Source organism: Marmota monax, unplaced genomic scaffold (genome assembly GCF_021218885.2).
Source record: "Marmota monax isolate L192 unplaced genomic scaffold, Marmota_monax_Labrador192_F-V1.1 WCK01_AAM20220418_F8-fsc00114, whole genome shotgun sequence".
In the NCBI taxonomy this organism is placed as follows: Eukaryota; Metazoa; Chordata; class Mammalia; order Rodentia; family Sciuridae; genus Marmota; species Marmota monax.
Window position 1 is genome coordinate 1,450,669 of NW_026694943.1, and position 21,057 is coordinate 1,471,725.

The following is a 21,057-nucleotide window of genomic DNA, read 5'->3' on the forward strand; positions in this document are numbered from 1 at the left end:
AAAGGATCAAGCAAAGGAGCAGGTCCAGTTAGAAAGGAGGCCAGTGCCACACAGGGAAGAGCCTTGTCTTCTCCCCTGGGCTTGCACACTACCCTGCAGACACAGGTGGACTCAGGGGATTTCAATTAGAAAGGTAATGTCACCTTCATCACGAATGTGGCAGTGTAGATGCAGACTTCAGTGGGGTGTGGAGGGAGACTGTGGGTGGGGAGTCCAATGAGGAGGCTGTTGCGTTGCCCATGGTAGAATTCCTGAGGCCTCAACCTAGGCAGGAGTGAAGGTAGCAGCCATGCCTACAGAGCGGATGGACATCTTTGCCTTCTCTTCATTTGACAAAGCATTTATATCAGAGTATACAAAGAGCTCAAAAACCAACACCAAAAAAGAATCGATAAATGGGCAAATGAACTAAACAGACACTTCTCAAAAGAAGAAGTACAGTCCCATAATTATATGAAAAAGTATTCAACAGCTTCAGCCATCAGGGAAAGCTAAAAAACTACATTGAGATTCCATCTTACCCTAGTTAGAATGGATATCAGCAGGAGTACAAGAAATAGTAAATGCTGATGAGGATAGGAACTCAGACACAATTGGTTACAATCTCAACTAGTATAGCCACTATAGAAATCTCTATGGAGGTTCCTCAAAAACATAAAAATAGACCTACTATATGATCTACCTATACTACTTCTGGGTACATACCCAAAGGAATTAAAGTCAGCATACTAGCTATCTGCATGCCCATGTTCATTACAACACAATTCATAATAGCCAAGTATGGAACCAGCCTAGGTGACATCAACAGATGAATGGATTTAAAAAACATGTATACATACACAATGGAATACTACTCAGCCACAAAGAAGAACAAAATTGTGTCATTTGCAGGAAAATGGATGGACTAGAGATCATAGTATTAATCAAAATAAACTAGACTCAGAAAATCAAGTATTGGATATTTTCCCACAAATGTGGAATTTAGGAGTAAAAAGATTACATGAAAGTAACATGGAGACCTACTAAAGAAGGGACAGAAAAAGATTACATGAAAGTAACAGGGAGACCTATTAGAGAAGGGACAGTAGATCAGGGACAGGGAGAGGGGTAAAAAAAGGTAATGGGGAGTGCTGTGATCAGAGAATGTTATTTTCATGTATAAACATGCCACAATGAAACCTGGTATCCAGTATAATTAAAATGAATTAATAAAAATAATTTTTTTAAATGTGCACCTAGCACCTTGGCTCCTACAAAATTCTACCAGCATGCTTTGCAGAACACATCCTGGAGACAATGGCATTGGGACAAGAAGGAATACTAGGAGTGCAGGAAGTCAAAGGGTTTCTCTTAGTTAAATTTTGCTTAATTAAATTTGAATAATATAAATTATATTATTAAAGTTACCTGTCTCTCTTATCCCCGGGTTAGGATGTGATAATTATGTTTCCAGAATAAGTAAAATAATTGAAAGAGATTGACTTCTAGCTACTTATGGCATACTTGAATACATGTTTTCTTTATTTCATGAAATATCTGTGGTACTTTGCTAATGATTGCTATTATACATTAAATTTTAAAAGTGCTCCGTCATCCTATAGGAATTAATTTAAAAGTTATTGCCTTTGCTTTAGATACAAACTTCAGATATAATATGTATGTCCTGTCATCCCCCACTTTAGGCTAGGAATTAATCAATGCTGCCCCATGAATAAAACAAATGGTAAGCTGTAACATGTGGGTGGTGATTACAAACCCAGGCCAAATCTCACTGCAGCAAACCCCAAGGGCCTCGCCTGTTGACTTCTGGTATAGGAATTTAAAACTACCTGTATTATTTGGCATGAGCAACCCATTGGCTGAGTATTATAAATCCTTTTACTATGCTATTATTTACACTGAAATATGTTGATTGGAATGAGCCTTGACTTATATTGCGGAGAGATGAAACCAACAAATATGAAGATGCATCTGCAGATTGAACACATTTACATCCATCACATTTTACTTCATGCTTATCCCTAAATAAGAGTCACCAAAAGGACAGATTGTTATGCACAGGGGGCAGTAAATCTACTTGGTAAAACTCTTGATTGATGTTCTCCCCTAAAACGATCCTTTTTCTCTCAGTTTAACTGTTTAGAAGTACTAGGAAGCTCTGATTTCAAACAACATCGAATCCTATTTAAACCTGGAAACTTGTGCCTTTTTGAGTTGGATAAGCAGACAGTCAGGAGCACTAAGTATTTTGCTGAATCTTTCCCAGCACTTCCAAGCAAATTCAAGTGCTTAGTCCTGAGTGCTCCTGCAGCTGACTGTGCTCTTCTCTGGAACAGCACTTGATACCTTGCATGACAGGATTTATGTGTTCACACATATCTTTCGCCCTGCACGGTCTGTGAGCTCCAACATGGCAGATGGCACATGCCTATCAGTGCCCTCTCAGCAACCAAGCTGGTCCACATAAGGACTTTAGGGAGTGTTCCCAGTTATAGTGTCACTACACAGTGACTCACTTATGTCCACCAAGCCTTCATGGGATTGAAATGTGTCCCCTCCAAGGCCTAGGTGGAAGTCCTAATTCCCAGGACCTCAGCATGTCACCTTATTAGGAAGTAGTATAAGTTTCTGATATAATTAATTAGGATGAATTCCTACTGAGGTGGGACAGGCCTCTAAAACAATTTAACATGTGTCCTTATGAATAAAAAGTGGAAATTTGGACACAGGAAAGCACACAGGAAAGATATGCTGTGACCACAAATGTGGAGATTTGAGTTGATGTCTCTTCAAGCCAAGAACATCAAACATTGCTAGCAACCACCAGAAGCCAGGAGAGAGACATGGAGCAGATTCCCCTAAACAGCACTCAAAAGGAACCAACCCTGCCAAACCACCAATGTGAACTTCCAGCCTGCAGGACTGTGAGACCATAATCACCCAGTTGAAGTACTTTGACAGGACAGTCCTAGAAAACTACTACTACTCCTTAAGAGCAGAAGTGACAAGTTTCTAACAGAACAAAGTTAATCATTTTTTAGATTATTCCCTTTAAAGCCTTCTGGTTCTTAAAACCATGATTGCCATATGTGGTAATAGAAAGCCGAGCCAGACAAGGTCTGATGGAAATGTGTTCTTTAAATGAGTGATGAAGATTACACTGATGGCTGGTTGGTGGATATGTTTGGGAGAAGGAGGCCCCTAATAATAAAACAAACAGGCTCAGAGCTATGTATAATCTAAATACATTGGTACCAAGGGCCCAATACATAAAGCATCTGCTTTGATAATAAACCTATACATATGTTGAAAAGGCACTAATGACAAATGTTCAAAAACAGTCACAGACTGGTTTTCAATTCATAAAAAGGGGGAATCCATCAAGTTTGTTCCTGTATATCTACATTCAATTTAAAATATGAAATAGAGTATCAGTAACACTAGAAGGTGAATTGACAATAAATATTCTCTATTCTAGAGGCTCATGGAAGGAGATTGGAAGGACAAAACTTTTGAAATCCAATAGAGCTGGTTGTATTCCCACTTCTTTGACCTCCTTACCATATGACCTTACATGAGTCATTTAATCCTCAGAAACTCTGTTTGATTACCTTAAAAATGAAGATGATGGGGATGATGATGCCTCCCTCAGAGAACTGATCTGTGGATTAAGTGAGATAATATTGAAGTAAGCAGTGAGTGCATTGCCTGGTAAGATGCTCAATTAAAAACATTCTGTAGATGGCAGCTCAAATTTGTATTTATCCTTATTATTCCCCATGGGCAACAGCCCTGCACTTCAACACTTCAGTAAATCTGTTCTAGGATATCCATTTATAGAGTTTAAATATTAGTGACCCTGGGGAAGTCCCCAAGAATCACTGAGGTTGTGCCAAACATTTCCTTCTTTCTTTTTCTCCTTCCTTAGGCACAAAGTACCCGCAAATGATGAACCAATGGGTAGACAATAGCAGTATCAGACACAGGTTTGAATGAGCCCTGATTAAAGTTAAAACAGATGAATCCTCAGTCAAAAGCCTCTGTTCTGAGAGACAAATTAAAAATGAATCAGACTCTGCTCAAGGAAAGGTGATTAAGAGATAAAGTCAAGAAACCAAGACTGCACATCAGGCTCTCCTTGACTTCAAGGCAGCCATTCTTTACCTCTCTGGAATATGGGCCATGCTTTTGAAATCCACCCTAATCAGCCTAGTCTTTGCTCGTGGTCTTGGAAGGAGACAGCCTGAAAACTGAAAATATAAAGCAGGCAATGGCTCCAGGAGCAAAGACTCTTTCCTGATCATCTCTAGTGCATTCCTACGTACCCTTTTCCTGCAAGGAAAATAACCGTGCTCCATTTTTATTTTTCAGTCAGCAGGCCGAAAATGATGCCAAGTAGTTTGTGGTTTAAAATAATGATTTGGTGGAGGAAGAACCAGCCAGCCCACTCATGTGACCAGAAGGCAGCACCCACTGAGCACTGCTCAGAGAGGTCTTCGTGACAAGTGTCCTCTGCCATTGGGCAGCTCCATCCCTCAGTCCCTTTGATATTTGAACTCTGTAAGCTCAGCATTGCCATGTGTTTTCTTGAAAAGAGGTTAATATTTTCTGATTTGAATTTAGTGAGTGACCCTAGGTAACATCCACCCGTCCCCGGCTGCCGACCCTCTCTGCCTCCATGTCCTCTGTTGTAATTGCCCATTAATCAGCCCTGAGCTTGCCAAAGCTCCACAGGGCTATGAACCTGATGGGACAAATCAGCCTGCGACGTGTGTTGACAGACTCAGGTTTGTGTGACGATCCAGGAATGCACAATCTGGTGGCCAGAACCCCTTGAGCAGCAGGGCTGTAGCCAGTAAATGTGACATGTCCATTTGTCCTGCACAGAGACTAAAGGAAATCTGAGCACCTTCTTAACTGCTACATGAAACACAGTTAGGATAGCTTTTACATGTAGCACTTTAAAACCAAGAAATGTAGACAATTTAAGAACTGGATGGGATCCTATGCATATCTTTTCTAAGTTGCTCCTTTGGGCCGTGATAAATTGAAGTACTTGCTAACCACAGTACCATGTGTTTGTAAGGTCACACAGGACTCAAGGCCAACTCTCCTTTTTCCTAATTTAGAGAATTGTTCCCGATTACTCACATAGGAAATATATCATTTGAAGCACAATGTGTCTAGTTTCTAATGTTGCCTTGCAAATAAGTTTCCCATCCACTGGCCCAGTGAGCAAGGCCATCTTGCCTCAGGAGGTATATACTTAACAGGGCAGGCTGGGGAATCTACTTAATCTCTCCCTCTTCTCTTCTGGAACAGAATGTGTTCTCAGTAATGAAAAGCCATGAGATTCTTCCTGTAAAGAGGGACTTTGGGCTCTGTCCTCACCCTGAATCTGAGCTCATCCCCAACACCTAGCATACCTTGAAGGGAACATTTTAAACTCCTATGAAACTGGCTGGCTGTCATTTCTCTCTTAACAAGAGCTGTAAGTTGGTTTGAAATAAGCAAGCGGAAAGGAATTTCAAAGGACAGGATTAGTTGAAGCAAAAAACTGTATGTGATAAGCAACTCACAGGTCACAGTCCCTTCCTGGAGACTTCAAATATAGTACTCTAATACTTACTTGTCTTGGTTATTAAAGTTCTACCTGGAGACAGAGAATGGAAGAGATGATACCCCTAAGTTTCTGCCAAACTTGAAGTTGAATTTCTTTCATGATAATGAGAGGTGGGGGAGAGAGAGGAGAAAGAGAGAAAAGAGAGAAAGTGTATGTGTTAGGAGAGCAGAGGCCTCCTGAGGCCAGTGTCAGTGAAGGAGAAGGATGAAGTCTAGGGCAATGAGCCCAGGAATAACATTGCCAACCGCTGCCTGTCACCTCCCCTTATTTGGAACTTTCAACTGCCACTTTCTGATTTCTCAGAGGTGGGATGATCATTCTTAAATAAATTTACTTGAAGCACAAAAACAATAACATATACCGGTCTTTCCTTATCACCAGGGCTGTCAGCTGGTAGCCCTGCCCCTGGATCTCTGCTTATTTCATCCTGCAGTGCAGCCTAAGTGTAGTGTAGCATCACTTATTTACATGTTTGTCTCCTAGTAGACAGGAAGGCCTTTGAGGATAGAAATGGTATGATAATAGTTCATGGATCACAACCTTTATTTATTACCACCTGCTATCCTTTGCAAGACTTCACTTCTTCTTGAGAAAGAATTTCAATTTTACGATTTTAAGAATTCAGATGGAATTCAAAAAATCTACCCCTGTATATTTAGATTTCAAATATTTGTAAGAATGTAACCCTGCTAGGGCACTCCCCCAAAATTTCATGGGAATGTTTCGCAGGTGGTTTGCAGCATTTGTTACAGGAAGAAGAGAACTTTTTACTTCTTTGAAATCTTCATTGGCATCTGTGTTCTTCGCCTGTTTCTGTAATACATACATCCACTGCAAAGACACTAGGCTAAGAGCATCAGAGAAGCAAGGACATTTTGAGATAACAAATCCATGAACACCATAAATGTCAGCCCTTACATTTTTATCACATAGTAATTATACACATTTAATCATTCTTATATACATTGGATAGTGATCAACTCAGCCTATCTACCACATTAAACTTTTTAAATTTCTTTATGTAAGTACATTCAAATCCTCTCTTCTAACTATTTTGACATATCTAACACTCTATTACTAATTACATTCACCCTGTTGAGCCACAGAACACCAAAACTCATTCCTCCTACGGAAATCTAGCATGGCACCCATGCACCAGCTTCTCCCCATCCACTCCCCTGTTCTCCCTAGTCTCTGGTAACCTCTATTCTCTGCTCAACTTCTATGAGATCAACATTTTTAGACTCCACTTATGAATGAGATTGTACAGTGTTTGTCTTGCTACGTTTGACTTATTTCACTGAACACAATATCCCCCAGCCCCATCCATCCATTCATTTTTCACAGATGATGGGATTTCATATTTTTATGGCTAAATAGTTTTCCATTGTATATACATATCATATTTGGAAGAGGTGCTTTCCTGTGACCACTTACTGCATTGATACCAGTAGCAAGGTCACCAGGATGGTGAATGAACTAGGAACCTCCTTACATATTCATTTCAGGTCAATATCCTACCTACCATGGAAGCCACACTGCATCATGAAACAATTCCCACCAGCAACTTGCTGTTGTGGCTGGCTGTCAAGTGCATGATCCTGCACCTACATGGTCCTGAGATGAGGGTCTCTTTTCAGTTTTCATCTGTGGCAGGTCCCTCACTTCCTCACCCTGGTCTCAGCCCAGAGCTTACAGTTCACTCTGAACCCTTGCTCCTCCTCTGGGGCAGGTCTCATCCTCATTGCTTTGTCTGGGTCTCCCTAAGCTGTGGTCCTAACTTTAACATTTGTCTTCAACCTTAGTTTCCCTAATTCTTGATGTTTGAGCCACTCCAGACTCTCAGGGAAAAGCACTCTAGATTTTTAGAAAGTTTAGAAATCAGATGCAGATTCATACCTAGTTCCAAAAACAAGCCTGGAGCTGAAGATGGTCAGAGTGCTAGTAATAAAGCCAAAATTCTTCTAACTAGGTATTTTCCTAACTAGGTTGACTAGTCTGTTTTATCTATAACTTGGTTGGGAGTGTTTTGGTTTTATTTACTAAAAAGCATAAATTCCTGCCTCGACAAATGTTTATTTTGTGGCAAGTTCTTATTTATGAAGAAAGGTCAAGGATGATATGCTGATGAATTGAACATTCAGGAGGTGAATTTACTGTATTCCACACTCTAGATGAAAATGACCACTTCATATTCAGTGCACATCTCTGAGTGGCACCAAGCAGACTTTCATCTCTGTTGATTTGGAGGCACATCAGTGTTCGTTCCTCCTGCCAGTCTCTCCCGTAGGCATCAGTTATCACTGTACAGTGCTGTGGTCCTGGAGATTAGCCTGAAACTGTCTGATCTTACCCTCTGACAGCTCTGAAAATTGCACTTTTGAATCACTCCCTGATAACAGTTTGTTGACTTCACATTTGTCCTTTCTGCTCAAAAAATCTAGTCAGACCTGGTTGGAGAGAAATCCTCACTATGTGATAGTCCCCGCTGTTGTAACTTTGGGACAGGGTCTGGGGCCTCAATGCTGACTCATGAAGCCTGTTGTCCCTATACACTTCTTTTGTGTGGTTGAACTGAGGTGGCTTGGACCTCTTGCTTCATCACCAGAAGGAAATAGCTTAGGCTCAGCCCCCCCATGCCATCCATCCATGGCGCCATCTTGGTGCACAAACTCCTATTTTGCTTCCATTTCTATATTGAATTTAAGAACCTTTCTGCCTTCTTTGACAATTTAAATGTGCTGAATACTATTTTTAGTAAGAGGGAAAGGGTGCATACATCCATGATAGTCATTTGGCTATCCAAGTAATTTCTCTAATCTTTCAGATGAATTTAAACGGTCTTCTTGTCCATGATTTAAATACTACAAATAACACCATTGTATTAGTGCAATATATTCAAAGCCAAAAATACATGCTTCACAATGCTGGAATTGCTCTTCTCTACTTATGACCCCACTGTCTTTCTTGGCAACAAGAATGTCCTTCTCCCTCCATTTCTCTTCTCCCCTCTCTGCCAATACCCAATCTGAAGTCCCTCTATTCACCTGTCAGAGACCAGGTGCTACCTGCCTACCTTGCTAATGTCTGCTGTATCCATTGCCCTGTCTCTACACCCTGCCATTATCCTAGCCATACCTGGGGTTTTTGGAGCTGAAAAGAACCACCTGATCCAACCCTTTGTTTCTTAATGGGAAAAATGACCTAAAGAAATGAAGTTAATTGTTCTGGGTTTAGGACCAGAGCTTAGATATGACCATACCACTGCCTCCTTCCAGACCTATACATGGTTGCACAGCCTGTCTCTCTCTATTTCAATCCATAAAGCACAAATTCCAGGCTATTCTTTCTGAATCACTGCTTCGAGGCTACTTCTTAGCTCAAAAACCTCCAGTGGTCCTGCATTGCTTCCAGAACAAAATCCAAATAGTCAAGCTCACTTTTTCCTCACTCCTATTTTTGCAGGTGCCTGTACTTTGCAAACAAGCAAACTTATCTGTCCATTCCACATATTCCTCCCCTGTCCTGGCTGTGCTTTTATTCCTATACCTATGTGCATGGTTTGCAATTCTGGATCTGACTCATTTGTCAGAGTAAACATCAAAATACCTGCTTTCCAGAACCTTCGAAGGACCCTTTCAGTTAAAAGCCATCTGCACTGTAGATTGACAGCTCTTCATCCATAGCTCCCTGCATTACCCATCACCTTGAATAACAATTGCATGAGTATTATTGATATTTTCTGCTTGTCTGAAGATTCTTGAGGAGAAGATTCTGGAGTGTTTGACTTTGTATCGTACATCTGTATTTTTTCAGGTTATTAGCCAGTAAACTCAGAACTACATAATTTCTCTAAGCTAAGAGTCCAACTTTTTGTTCATCCTTTTTGTCACATACAGTTGAGGTGCAGATCAATTATATTATTTTTGTTATGAAACACGGCTTAACTGTTATGATAAACAATGTATCTGTCAACCACTTGAAAGCATTTTAAATTAATTATATACTACTGGGTTTATTTGACATAAAAATGTAAAGCAATATAAAATATCAAATAAATAAATTTTTTTTTTCTTCCAGAGCAAAATCCATCCTCCGCCCCCCAATTCACACACAAAAGACTGAAATGGTCCTAGAAACTCATCAAACATTTACTGCCATCTTGTGGACAGATGATAGCAAAACCCCTAAATGAGGTTGAGCAGTTGTGCTCATAAACAGCCTCAATGCAAATGTTGTATGGTTAAACCCACGGAAGCAGCCTCTTCATTAATTAAACCATTTGCCCAGAAAGTGATTAGTCAAAGCCAGAAAGTCCTTTGTTAATTTTTCTTTATCATTACGGAATCCTAAAGTGGTTGTCACCAGTAATCTCAATTTTCTCCTTCCTAATGTCTAAGATTGGGGCAGCAATATCAGGGAAAAGTGATTGAATACATTCTTATTGGCCTTGATTCTTGAGGCAAAAAATAAGTAAGACTTGTTTAATTAACAGATTAACAATGAGCAGTTTGCACCCATGAGAACACAGTTTTCTGTGGACCGTTCCGTTGGCTCCTTGCTGACCTGCTCCCAAATAAGTAGATGCTGAAGTTCAAGTACAAGTTTCCCCACCACATTAATATAAATCAGTATCTCACAGAATGGACTATCAGAAGACTGTATTATGACCATTCACATACTGGAACTCAAATTAATTCCCAAGAACTAGGCATGAAATATGGAAAACACAGTAAAACATTGAACAAAATCATTTCCTTTTCCATGGGAAATATTTCCCTATAAACCTTTCATTCTTTTAGCTTTTCCTAGTAAATCAATGACCTCCTATTTCAAATAGCATAGGTGCTTGATTATTTTCCTTCTATATTAAATACAGTCCTTATTCAAATACTGAGCTGGACCATATCTACAAATATCTTCATGCTATTATTTTGTCTCCAGGGTGCTTTATTGCCTGTAAGGGAATTCATATGTGGCATTGAACTTGTCTCGAGACATGATTTCTTACATGCATAAAATGAGATCTGAAAGAGAACCAGGCTGCTTAGAGCAAAGCTTGCCTGTGTGGGCAGCATGCTCCCTTCCCTGGCCCTGCCCCCACCCCCCAGCTCTCTGGACATCAGGGTCGCTGCTTTGCATGTCTCTCTTTCATCCCTGCCTGGCTTTGTTAATGACTCCAGAAAAAAGTTATTTGAAAATTAGCTGTCAGTTAAGGCCATGTCCCTCGGTCAGAGAGAATTGAATATTAACTCAGTTATTCAGTGACCAGTGACTAGGCTCCAGGTTCTATGGAAGACCAATGGGACCTACCAGAGCAGAATTTCTCCCCTCTGTCATTTCAGTCCAAGGAGTGAAATAGTAAACAATCACAGAGCTGCCTGATAAATGCCAGAGGCATGGTGTGCTGGGTCGCCAGGAGCCCACTGCCAGCTATAAGGCACACCAGGTGGAAGTGAAGGGCTGTGGTCCTGGAAAAGTAGCCATCAGTGCTGAACTTGGCTCCATGTTGGAGCTTGACTTTTATTCTCCTGGAGAATAAAGTTGATGATGCCTAAAGCAGCCAAGTGAGACAGCTAAGTTTTATTTCATTTCATTGGGAGCACTATACAAGGTAAATGGAAAGAGGTCAAGACTGGAATCAAGAAGACTCATGATGAAGGCCTTCCATTAATCTCAGCTTCAGGATCAAACCTTGAGCCAGGCAGTGGGAATGGAGCAGAGGCGACAGACACTCAGCTCTTTAAAAGGTAGACACAGCAAGACCCAGTTCCAGGATGAGTATGGAACCTGTGGACAGAATGTTGACAATGATGCCCTGGTTTCAGGCCTGGGCAACTATGGCAAGGGTGGTGCTGTAGGAGAGAGGAATGTTTTCTTCTCAGCCATTGCAAGGTTCATGGCTGGGGTCCCATAACAACAGGCAGGTTAAGAAGAGGAGAACAGAAAGAGATCTATCAGATGGGAGTTTCACTTGACATGGGTGCCTTCAGAAGTGAAGACCCAAAGAAATGGAGAAATCTGCATATTTATGAGGAGTTGTGCTGAAATACCATTGGAGAACAGCAGGTATAATCTAATCGTAACACACCAGGAGCATCTTGGCAGGGCCTGTTTTGTTCAGATTTTTCTTGGCATCTATGTGTGACATTCCAGTGGTCCTTGGGCATAGGGCAGAATGTCTGTCACTTCAGGGTCTTCATGACAGAAGGAAGGAAGAAGGTCAGAGAGTGACCTTCCTAGGTTTTATCCTACTTAGTGGGGAGGAAGGTAAGAGTGGGCCTCCTGTCTTTGCTGGTTGCTCAAATGCCAAGGGGCCATATTTTAGGGTAGGGTGTCTTCATGAACCCCAATAGTGCCATTTTAATAAGTGAGGAAACATGACTTCTGAGAAAAAAAGAGTGGAGGTCAGGATAAGGGGAATCATGTGTCCAGAAGTCGATGGTAGGAAAGTTTCAAAAAGGAAATAGAGGTCTCTTTAGACCTGAAAATAATCATGGATTTATGGACTAACTTAGCACGAGAAGCCTTAGAGACACAAAGTGATCACAAAGCAGAAAAGGGGTTAGGGGGATAAATAGAAACAAGGATAAAGGGTCATCCTGTGCGTTGGCTGCCTATTAAAATCACCTAGAGATGTTGAAATGCTACCAATGCTCAGCCCATATCCTGGCACAGGTAAGCTCTACAGGTAACTGCAAGGTGAGCTAAGGTAAGGCCACTGGTGTAGACTCCTCTTTCTAGAAGGCTGTTATGGAAAAGAAATGTGAGAGATTATCAAGTATTAGAAGAAGTTATTTTTAAAATAAACATTGAAGGAAAAAAAAAAAAACTAAGGTAGCCAAGTACTCCTGCAGCGTGAGAAAAAGAAACAGAAGAGAATAGTCAATGGCGAAAGTTCTAAGGGGAAGTGGGAGAACAGGAAGGCCCATAGCCCTGGATGGAAGGGAAGAAGATGTCTGGAAGTGAGGCTAGTAAGGCAAGATGGGCGGACACACAATTAAATTTGTAGATGGAAGGATGAGAAGACTGTCCCTTATCAGCATGAAGGTAATTAAGTGCATCAAAAAGATCAGTCTTAAATGTCTCCTACTGTGGATAAACAATGTTAGGAAAACATCTTGGGAGGCTCATTGCAAGAAGGATGGGTAGATAGAGATGCAGATGCCATCCAGGTTTCACTTTGCCACGACTTCCCTAATTCTCACCCACCCCTATTGTGACCATATTCTCAGCTCAGAGTGGATCTTGCAAAGTAGCTAGTGTTCTCTTCTATACCCATTAGCCATTTGGTCATCTTCATCACTACAATGCACATGAGCATAGCCAAATTTGTTTCAGGAGGAACCATTTCAACTGTAAGCTGTCCCTTTGTGATCTGACTGGGAGCAGCGGTTTGAATGGAGGAGCTAAACATTGAACACAGGACAGTGCTGCAGGTGGTAAACGTGTGTGTGTGTGTGTGTGTGTGTGTGTGCGCATACATTCATTTGGTATGTGATATATGTTGTACGTTTGCAGAGCTCAGTGTTGTGTTTGGCTCTGCCTTTTCATCCCATGATAATTTTCCCAGACATACGAGTTGCAACTCCTTTTAAGACATTGAATTCTGATGTGTCAGCTACTCCCATTGCCTAGAAACTTGTAGCTCTCTTGCTTTTTCTCCATGCTGTCTCCACAGTGTTCTGGTAGCTCCTTTGTTGTGAAGATCTTGCAGCTCATTCTGCCATGAATGCAGATGGTTAGCTGTGACACTGTCTATGTCATTTTCACCTTCCTGAGCAGTAAAGTTAAGCTAGGCAACACCTGCAATGTCATTTCATAGGCATGCTTGGTCTAGGACCTTGGGGTGAATGGCCAGCCTGTCTCCATCATAAACTGTCTTTATTGGGCAGACTTCTTCATATAGAGCCATCCTCGTTGTTCCTGACTTGCTGAACCTAAGCTTGAGAAGTTCACATAAGACCAGAGTGAAGCCTTTTGCATTTGTGTGTGTTGAAACTTAGACTCTTAATAAGATCTGGGCTTTCATTTCATGAAATAAACATGATGCACAATAAACATTTATGATCCCACACATGATCTGTTAACAAGATTATCATCTCGTTTTCCTGATAGAATCACCAAAAAACATTCTGGTCCATTGGGGAAATGCTTTAAAAAATATATAATCCAGGGGGACAAACGAATGTCAGTAGAGGGGGTAGAGAGAGAAGAGGGGAGGGGAGGGGAGGGGAGGGGGGATAGTAGAGGATAGGAAAGGCAGCAGAATACAACAGACACTAGTATGGCAATATGTAAATCAATGGATGTGCAACTGATGTGATTCTGCAATCTGTATATGGGGTAAAAATGGGAGCTCATAACCCACTTGAATCAAATTGTGAAATATGATATATCAAGAACTATGTAATGTTTTGAACAGCCAACAATAAAAAATTTAAAAAAAAAAAGAAAGAAAAAAAAAATATATATATATATATAATCCTAATAGAAACTGGAGACATTTTCTTAGTTATCCTTCAGCCCCATCTTTGAAACCAGCATATTGCCACAGAAGAAGGATAGAGATTTGGGAGTTGGGCAGATCCACTGACCTGACATCATGTCACTCCTGGTCCAGGCCTGTCTTCATTTGTAAGAGGACAACAATATTTGCCACCCCACCCAAGTTTGTTGTCCTTATGTACTGAAAAGTACTTAAGGGAAAAGCAACTAACCAATGCCTGCCTCAGTGTGGTCTTGGTGAACATCAATCTGTATTGCTTCCATTAAGATTAGGAAAGACTTTTATTGGTTGAAGAAAAGGGGAAGGAGAAGCAGGATGGAGGTCCTGCAGAAGGAAAGAGCCCAGGCCCTTTGTTCCTTTATTTCCTTGAAGTGCTGCAAGATGAAGGGGAGATCCCTACCTTGTTTCTCTGTAAGGCAGTTCTTCCTTGCCTGAATTAATGGAATTTTTGTCTGTCTGTTTTTACTATCAAAAGTCTGTGAGCCTTGCAACTGATGATGATTTCTTCTTCATATTTTATGCTTTCTAGCTGACCTCCATCAAAACTGTACTACTCTCTGGCATTCTGTTTTAAGAGTAATCCCACTCCTCGCACAATCTGATTTTCATACACATTTTTCCTCTTTTATTTTTCCTCTTATTTTAAATCTGTTAGATGTATCATGTGCAACTATGCAAGCTGCTTTAAATCACTCTGTGGATAAAGAATATCCTTGATCAAAATAAATAATGGATGACTATATATATATATATTTCCTCTCCCCCTTGGATTCTGGTTTTGAATAATCTATTATTTATCCCACAACTCAGCAAGTAAGAATCTTGCTCTAAGCCACAAAAATCATCTAAGAGGTTGCTCCAGAATGGCTACAGAGGTGACCTTTAGGCGTGAATGGACAATGCATTTGAAATGGCCCATTCATTCTGTCCTTGGCACAGATGCTGTTTCGGTTAATTATTTTGATGCTAATATATGTGTATAGCTTTTTTAATGTGGATACCAGACTGAAAAATTGGATTGAAACCAATAATCAACAGATGGCAATCACTCAGGGTCATGACTATCCTGAGCCAGGTTTTCGCCAGTGATTCTCAATTATATTGAAGCTTATATTGAGACTTATAGTCCCAATCTGGCCTAGCGGTATCCCCCCCAGTGTCTCCATACTTACCCAGAGCCATCCCACTGTGAAAGTCTGTGAATGTTCTCCTAAAAGGAAAAAAAGAGCAAGCACAAAGGCCCCAAAGTAGAAATAGAAATATTCTACCACTGGTGAACTTGGTATGTCTGATATTTTTATTTCTCAGTGTTAACTGATATTTTTGAAGCCATCCTTTTTTTGAAGTATCTATCTCATAGAGCATCATTTATAAATGGAGGGAAATGTCATAGGGAATTGCAAAACTAGATTTGACTTGTGTCAGTAATATTTGAATGACTATTTAATTTCACACTTCACTGTTGAACACCTTTTTTTCATGTCACTGTGTGTGTTACAGGATGACTTCTCTGAAAGAGTCCCTAATCCATGTGGGTACAAGATTTTAGAGCTATGATATATGATATAGCATATAATGGTATTTCCCTTCACTGTAGAGCTATATCTGTGTGGTAATAGGAATTAGATGATGACAGCTGTCACCCAGAGGTTGTTCAGTTATGCACCCAATGGACTCTCCCAGATGCTCAGAATCTAGGTTGGGCCCTTTTGAGGGAGAGTGGTAGAACATTTATCTCCACCTGAATTGAGAAATTGTTGGCCAATGTAATGGGAAATTCAGGGCTAGAAGCTCCTTCGAGACACTTTAGTCCTGTGGCTCAATGTCACCAGGGCCCCATCATGCTCTCTCAGACTCTGCCTCTGCCTCTGTGTGATCTGCTTGAGTTGAGTCACATGATCATCACATGAGTTAGTTTGTGAGGCTGCAAAACCGAGTATCACACCCGGGTGGCTGGAACAACAGAGATTGATTGACTCACAGTTCCGGAAGCTGGAAGTTCAAGATCAAGGTGTCAGCAGTCTTGGTTCCTTCAGAGGAGTGTGATGGAGAATCTGCTCCATGCCACTCTCCTAGTTTCTGGTAGACATGGCTTAACAAGACATCCCCCTGATGTCATCTTCCTTCTGTGAGTAGCCAAAGGTCTTCTTTTTTTTTAATTTTTTTTTTTTTGGTTGTTGATGGACCTTTATTTTATTCATCTATTTATATGTAGTACTGAGAATTGAAAAAACAAAGGCCGAATGTCTTCTCTGATATAAGGGGAGTGACTCAAAATGGGGCAGGAAGGAAGAGCATGAGAAGAAGATTACCACTAAATAAGGAAGACAGGTGGGAGGGAAAGGGAGGGAGAAGATGGAAGGAGACTCTCATCGTTATACAGATTACATGTATGATGATGTGAGGAGGAAAAAAAGAAGTGTGTCACATTAGATTGGGTAGAGAGAAGTGATGGGAGGGGAGGGGAGGGGAAGGAGGGATAGAAAGGACAGCAGAATAAAATAGACACTAGAATTGCTATATGTATATATGTGACTGTATGACCAATGTGATTCTGCAACCTGTGCACTCAGAATAATGAGAAATTATACCCCATTTGATTCAAATGTATGATATGTCAACATCATTGTACTGTCATGTGTAACTAATTAAAACAAATTTAAAAAATAAAAAATAAAGTCTGGTTTAAAATAAGAGAGAGAGAGAGAGAGAGAGAGAGAGAGAGAGAGAGAGAGAGAGAGAGAATTGAACCCAGGGTCTCACACAGGTGAGGCAAGCACTCTACTACTGAGCCACAACCCCAGCCCCCAAGAATCCTCTTTTTTAAAACTCCAGTATTTGAGTTTGGGAACCATTCTAGTAACCATAACTTAACTTCCTTACCTTTTGAAAGATTCCATCCTAAATAAGATCACATCCTAAAGGTCCTGGATGTCAGGACTCATTTTTGGGGAGGATACAACTCAACTCATAGCAACTCCCTACACCAAACACCAAACTAGAGGGACAAAAAGCACTGATTAGCCTGTTCTGGATCACTTGAGCACCCCTATAGCTGAGAGTGGTATCACCTTCAAAAACATGAGAGGTAAGAAGAAATAGGGAAGGGCTGGTTCTCTGGGGAATAATCAGGCTACCTCACTAGGTAAATAGGGACTGAATGCTGGACAGACTCAAGCATTACTCGCTCATTACACTAAGTATAGTAAGTGAAAATAAAACCCTTTGTCTTACACACATGATTACATATGGCCTCCATATGTATAGTCAAAAAATTACTAAATAAGAATATATGCTATTTATCATCCAAAAGGAATTATAGCATTCAAAATTTTCTTTAGTTTTGAATTGGTTAAAGGGAATCTTATATTTCATCATCATTGTAATAGGTTGGAATCCATGTGGCCGTTTAGATGCCAACAGTGGGTGAGTAAGTCCAATAATAAGGAGATAAATGTTATAGAACAACTCTCGTCGGTTATCAAGGAACAAAAAGATTCTTCGTTTGAGGAGTGGAGGGATGCACATGGCATGACTCTTGGCTGGTGACTGGCAGAGATGAATGCAGAAAGGCAGGGATGTTGGATCCACCAGAGGGGTATTCCCATCCAGTCTCATGTCTCAGTGAACATCAAATCTCAGTCAAGACATGTGTTCCCACTGAGCCTCAGTCAGGCTTAGAATCGCGAATGTGTGTGGTCTGTGTGACTGACACACCTGGGGGTTCTATATTGCACATCTTCACACCTACACCTGGCATCATTGTATGCCATTTCTTCCCAGGCCAGGCATACCCACGTAGCCTTTACCATCCAGTAGAACTGGCTCAAGAAATTGAATAGACCGCCATTCTTCCCTCCACTGGGCCTCCTGGGCTGTCTACCCTGAAAGGACTTCCCTGAGCTCTCTTATGGCATCTCGCTCCTTTATCTTGTTTTACGTGCACACAAATATGCACAAGATATTAACTATCATGTAATTTTGCAATAGTATTTAAGGCACTCCTTGGATTGGTGCATTTATTATATAAATTTAAGCAGTATTCTTTATGTCAGTGAACGTCACGGCATACTTCTTAGTTTCCAGGAGCTCAAGAATGCCTTTTCCTAACAATTGTTCAACATACAGGCTGGTGTTTTGCCAGCTTCCTTACTGTTACTTCATTTCCTTAATAGCATCTTGGTGAGAGTCTTTTCAGAACCTGGGGACTCTAGCCTCAACCCCTTCTATTAACTAAAAATCCCTGAATAACCCTCCATATGGTGCTGCTGTGGCATTTGACAAATACCTTGCTGATTATTTATCTGACTGTATGCTTATTTTGACAGGTTGATCACATTAGTCTGTATTGAAACCAAGCTTTTGTTGTAAATGTCTTCCCACGGCTCTCTGTCACTGTGTTAAGTAATATACTGAACTTCCGCTGCAGCAAACTCGGGGGAACAAGAAAAAAGGAGAGGGCAACCTAAAACAAAAGCAGACAGAAGCAATTCTTAAAAGCAAAAAAAGGACAAAGCTCTATTTATCCTGGAGAATATATTTGTACCTTCTGTCAGCATGTCTCTTGACTGTAAACTGCTTTAACTACCAGGATCAATAAAGGGCAAGGCCTCGAGATAGTAATTATGCTAATTGGTAGTGACTAGAAAACAGGCAGGCTGCAGGATAAGCAGACAGTGTCTCTCGGGAGAAACAGACACATTTGTTAAGGAGGGTGAGATCCAGGCCCCCCATGAGGCTTTTCCATGTAATCAGCTTTCTATGAAATACCAAACGATTGGTCAACACCATTTGCATCCTTGCCTTCATAGATTATACCAGGCACTACAGAACATTATCAAAATAAATAAATGACTCAGCATCTCCCTTCAGGAAGTTTACACATGAGGTCAGTCTAGGCAGAGCCCAAGTACATGCATGTACACTCACACACGCATATACAAGAGAAAGTCATTTTCAATTAAAAAAAAAAAAAACTCAAAGATTGAGAACATAAACATGAGAATGCTCTCAAAAGGAGAAGGGACCACAGCAGGGTAGAAGGAATGATTGGGGGAAGGAAGATGGGAGGGAAATACTAGGGAATGATATTGGCCAAATTATATTCTAATATTGTGTTCATATACAAATATGGAAAAATGAATCCCACCAATAAAAACTATAGGGAAGAAAAAAGAGAGAAGGGACCAAAGTAAAGCCTCTTGTTGTACCATATTTGGGGCAGGCCTTTGACTAGAGAGATAATGAAGGCATCATAAGGCAAGAGACTTCACTCTTGGTGAAAAAAGAAAAAAAAAATAAGAATCTGCTGTGGAATCATCCCAGGTGTCATTCATTGTACTATAGTGAAAACATCTTATTACAAATGGAAGTTTAAAAGCTCCTGATGACCATGTCCATGAATGAAGTAACACAAGACAGTACAATGGACTGAAAGTTTGTGTCCCCAGAAATTCATATTTGAAACCTCATTCCCTGGTGTGATGGTAGTAGGGAGGGGACCTTTGAGAGGTAATTAGGTCTTGAGGATGGGGCTTTTGTGATAGGATTAAAAGAGAACCCTCGGGTCCCCAGAGCTCTCTAACTCTTCCCACTCTGAGGATACAACAATAACAACAGCAAAATTACATCAGTCTGCAACCCAGAAGTCAGTCCTCACCAGAATCCAGCCAAGCTGATACCCTGATGTTGGATTTCCAGCCTCAAGATCTTGAGAAACAAGTTATCTGTAGTTTATAAGCCTGTCATACTTTGTTATAGAAGCCCTAATTGACTGACAAAGAATGCCATCTTGGAACTGCTAACTGAACTTGTTAACCATAGTGTATGGCTATTTACCAAGAGAATAGATGAGCCAGTTGATTTAGATTCATTACTTTACCGGGTTACCAGGAGATTCTCAACTTTCTAATAAACGTTGACCATGACAATTCTACAATCAATTTTCTTTGATCATTTGAATTATATGTAAGATTCAACTGATTAAAAACCCCAAATAAAACTTAGTTACATACATGAACATTTAGAATGACTATTGAAAGTGTCCTGGCTCTGTAAATATCAAATTCATCTCTCTTGATCTCATCCTCAAATCAATAGTCCAGTCAACTTACAGCTACTATAGATACTATAAAATAATAAGCAGAGTTTTTCTATTATTTTTATTTCATGAGGGATGTGTGAAGTCATAAAACTATGTGCAACCTCAGAATCCTGTTGCAGTGTTTCAGGAAAATCCTGACAGTTCTATGTAAATAGGAGAGATCCGTAGAGTAGGATTCACCATAGAAGCAGCAGACATCCGTGCTATCTTTCAGAAGAACATCCAAACAGCACAGTGACAATAAACTCTGTTTGGGAACCATAAGTTGTACATGGTGGGTGTCTGTGAACCCTGGGTGGTTTAGAAAGAGACTTGGCCTGAAAGCTGTGATAATGAACATGTTATTTCCCTTTCAAGGGCCGACTGCGGCTTTTCTGCAAAAGGGGTGGGGGCTGGGTGTTTGACCAGGATTAGCTTTAAGAACTTTAGAGTTCTGAATGTTTCCCAGCAGATGTTGAAAAGAAGAGGACAGGAAACTTCTGCCCCCAGGGCTGCACCGCTGCTACCAGCAGGGGACAGTACTGCTTAGATAATCTCAATTTCTTGCCCTTCCTCTTTTAGGAAAAACTATGGGAAAAAGAGATTTCTGCCTTCAGCCCTTAGCACTTCGGGAATGTGTAAATGAGTCAAAGCCAAAGATCACCTTTGTCCTAAAGGGTTTCCCAATTCAAGGCACCAACATCTATCTAATAAACGTGTCCTCAAGCCACATTTTTCACATTTCATACTGATACATACAAGGCTTTCCTCTTTGTCTTCTCTTTACTTCCCAGCTGTTTCTAGTTGGAGGAAGAATAGTTTTATATGGAAACTTAAGATGTA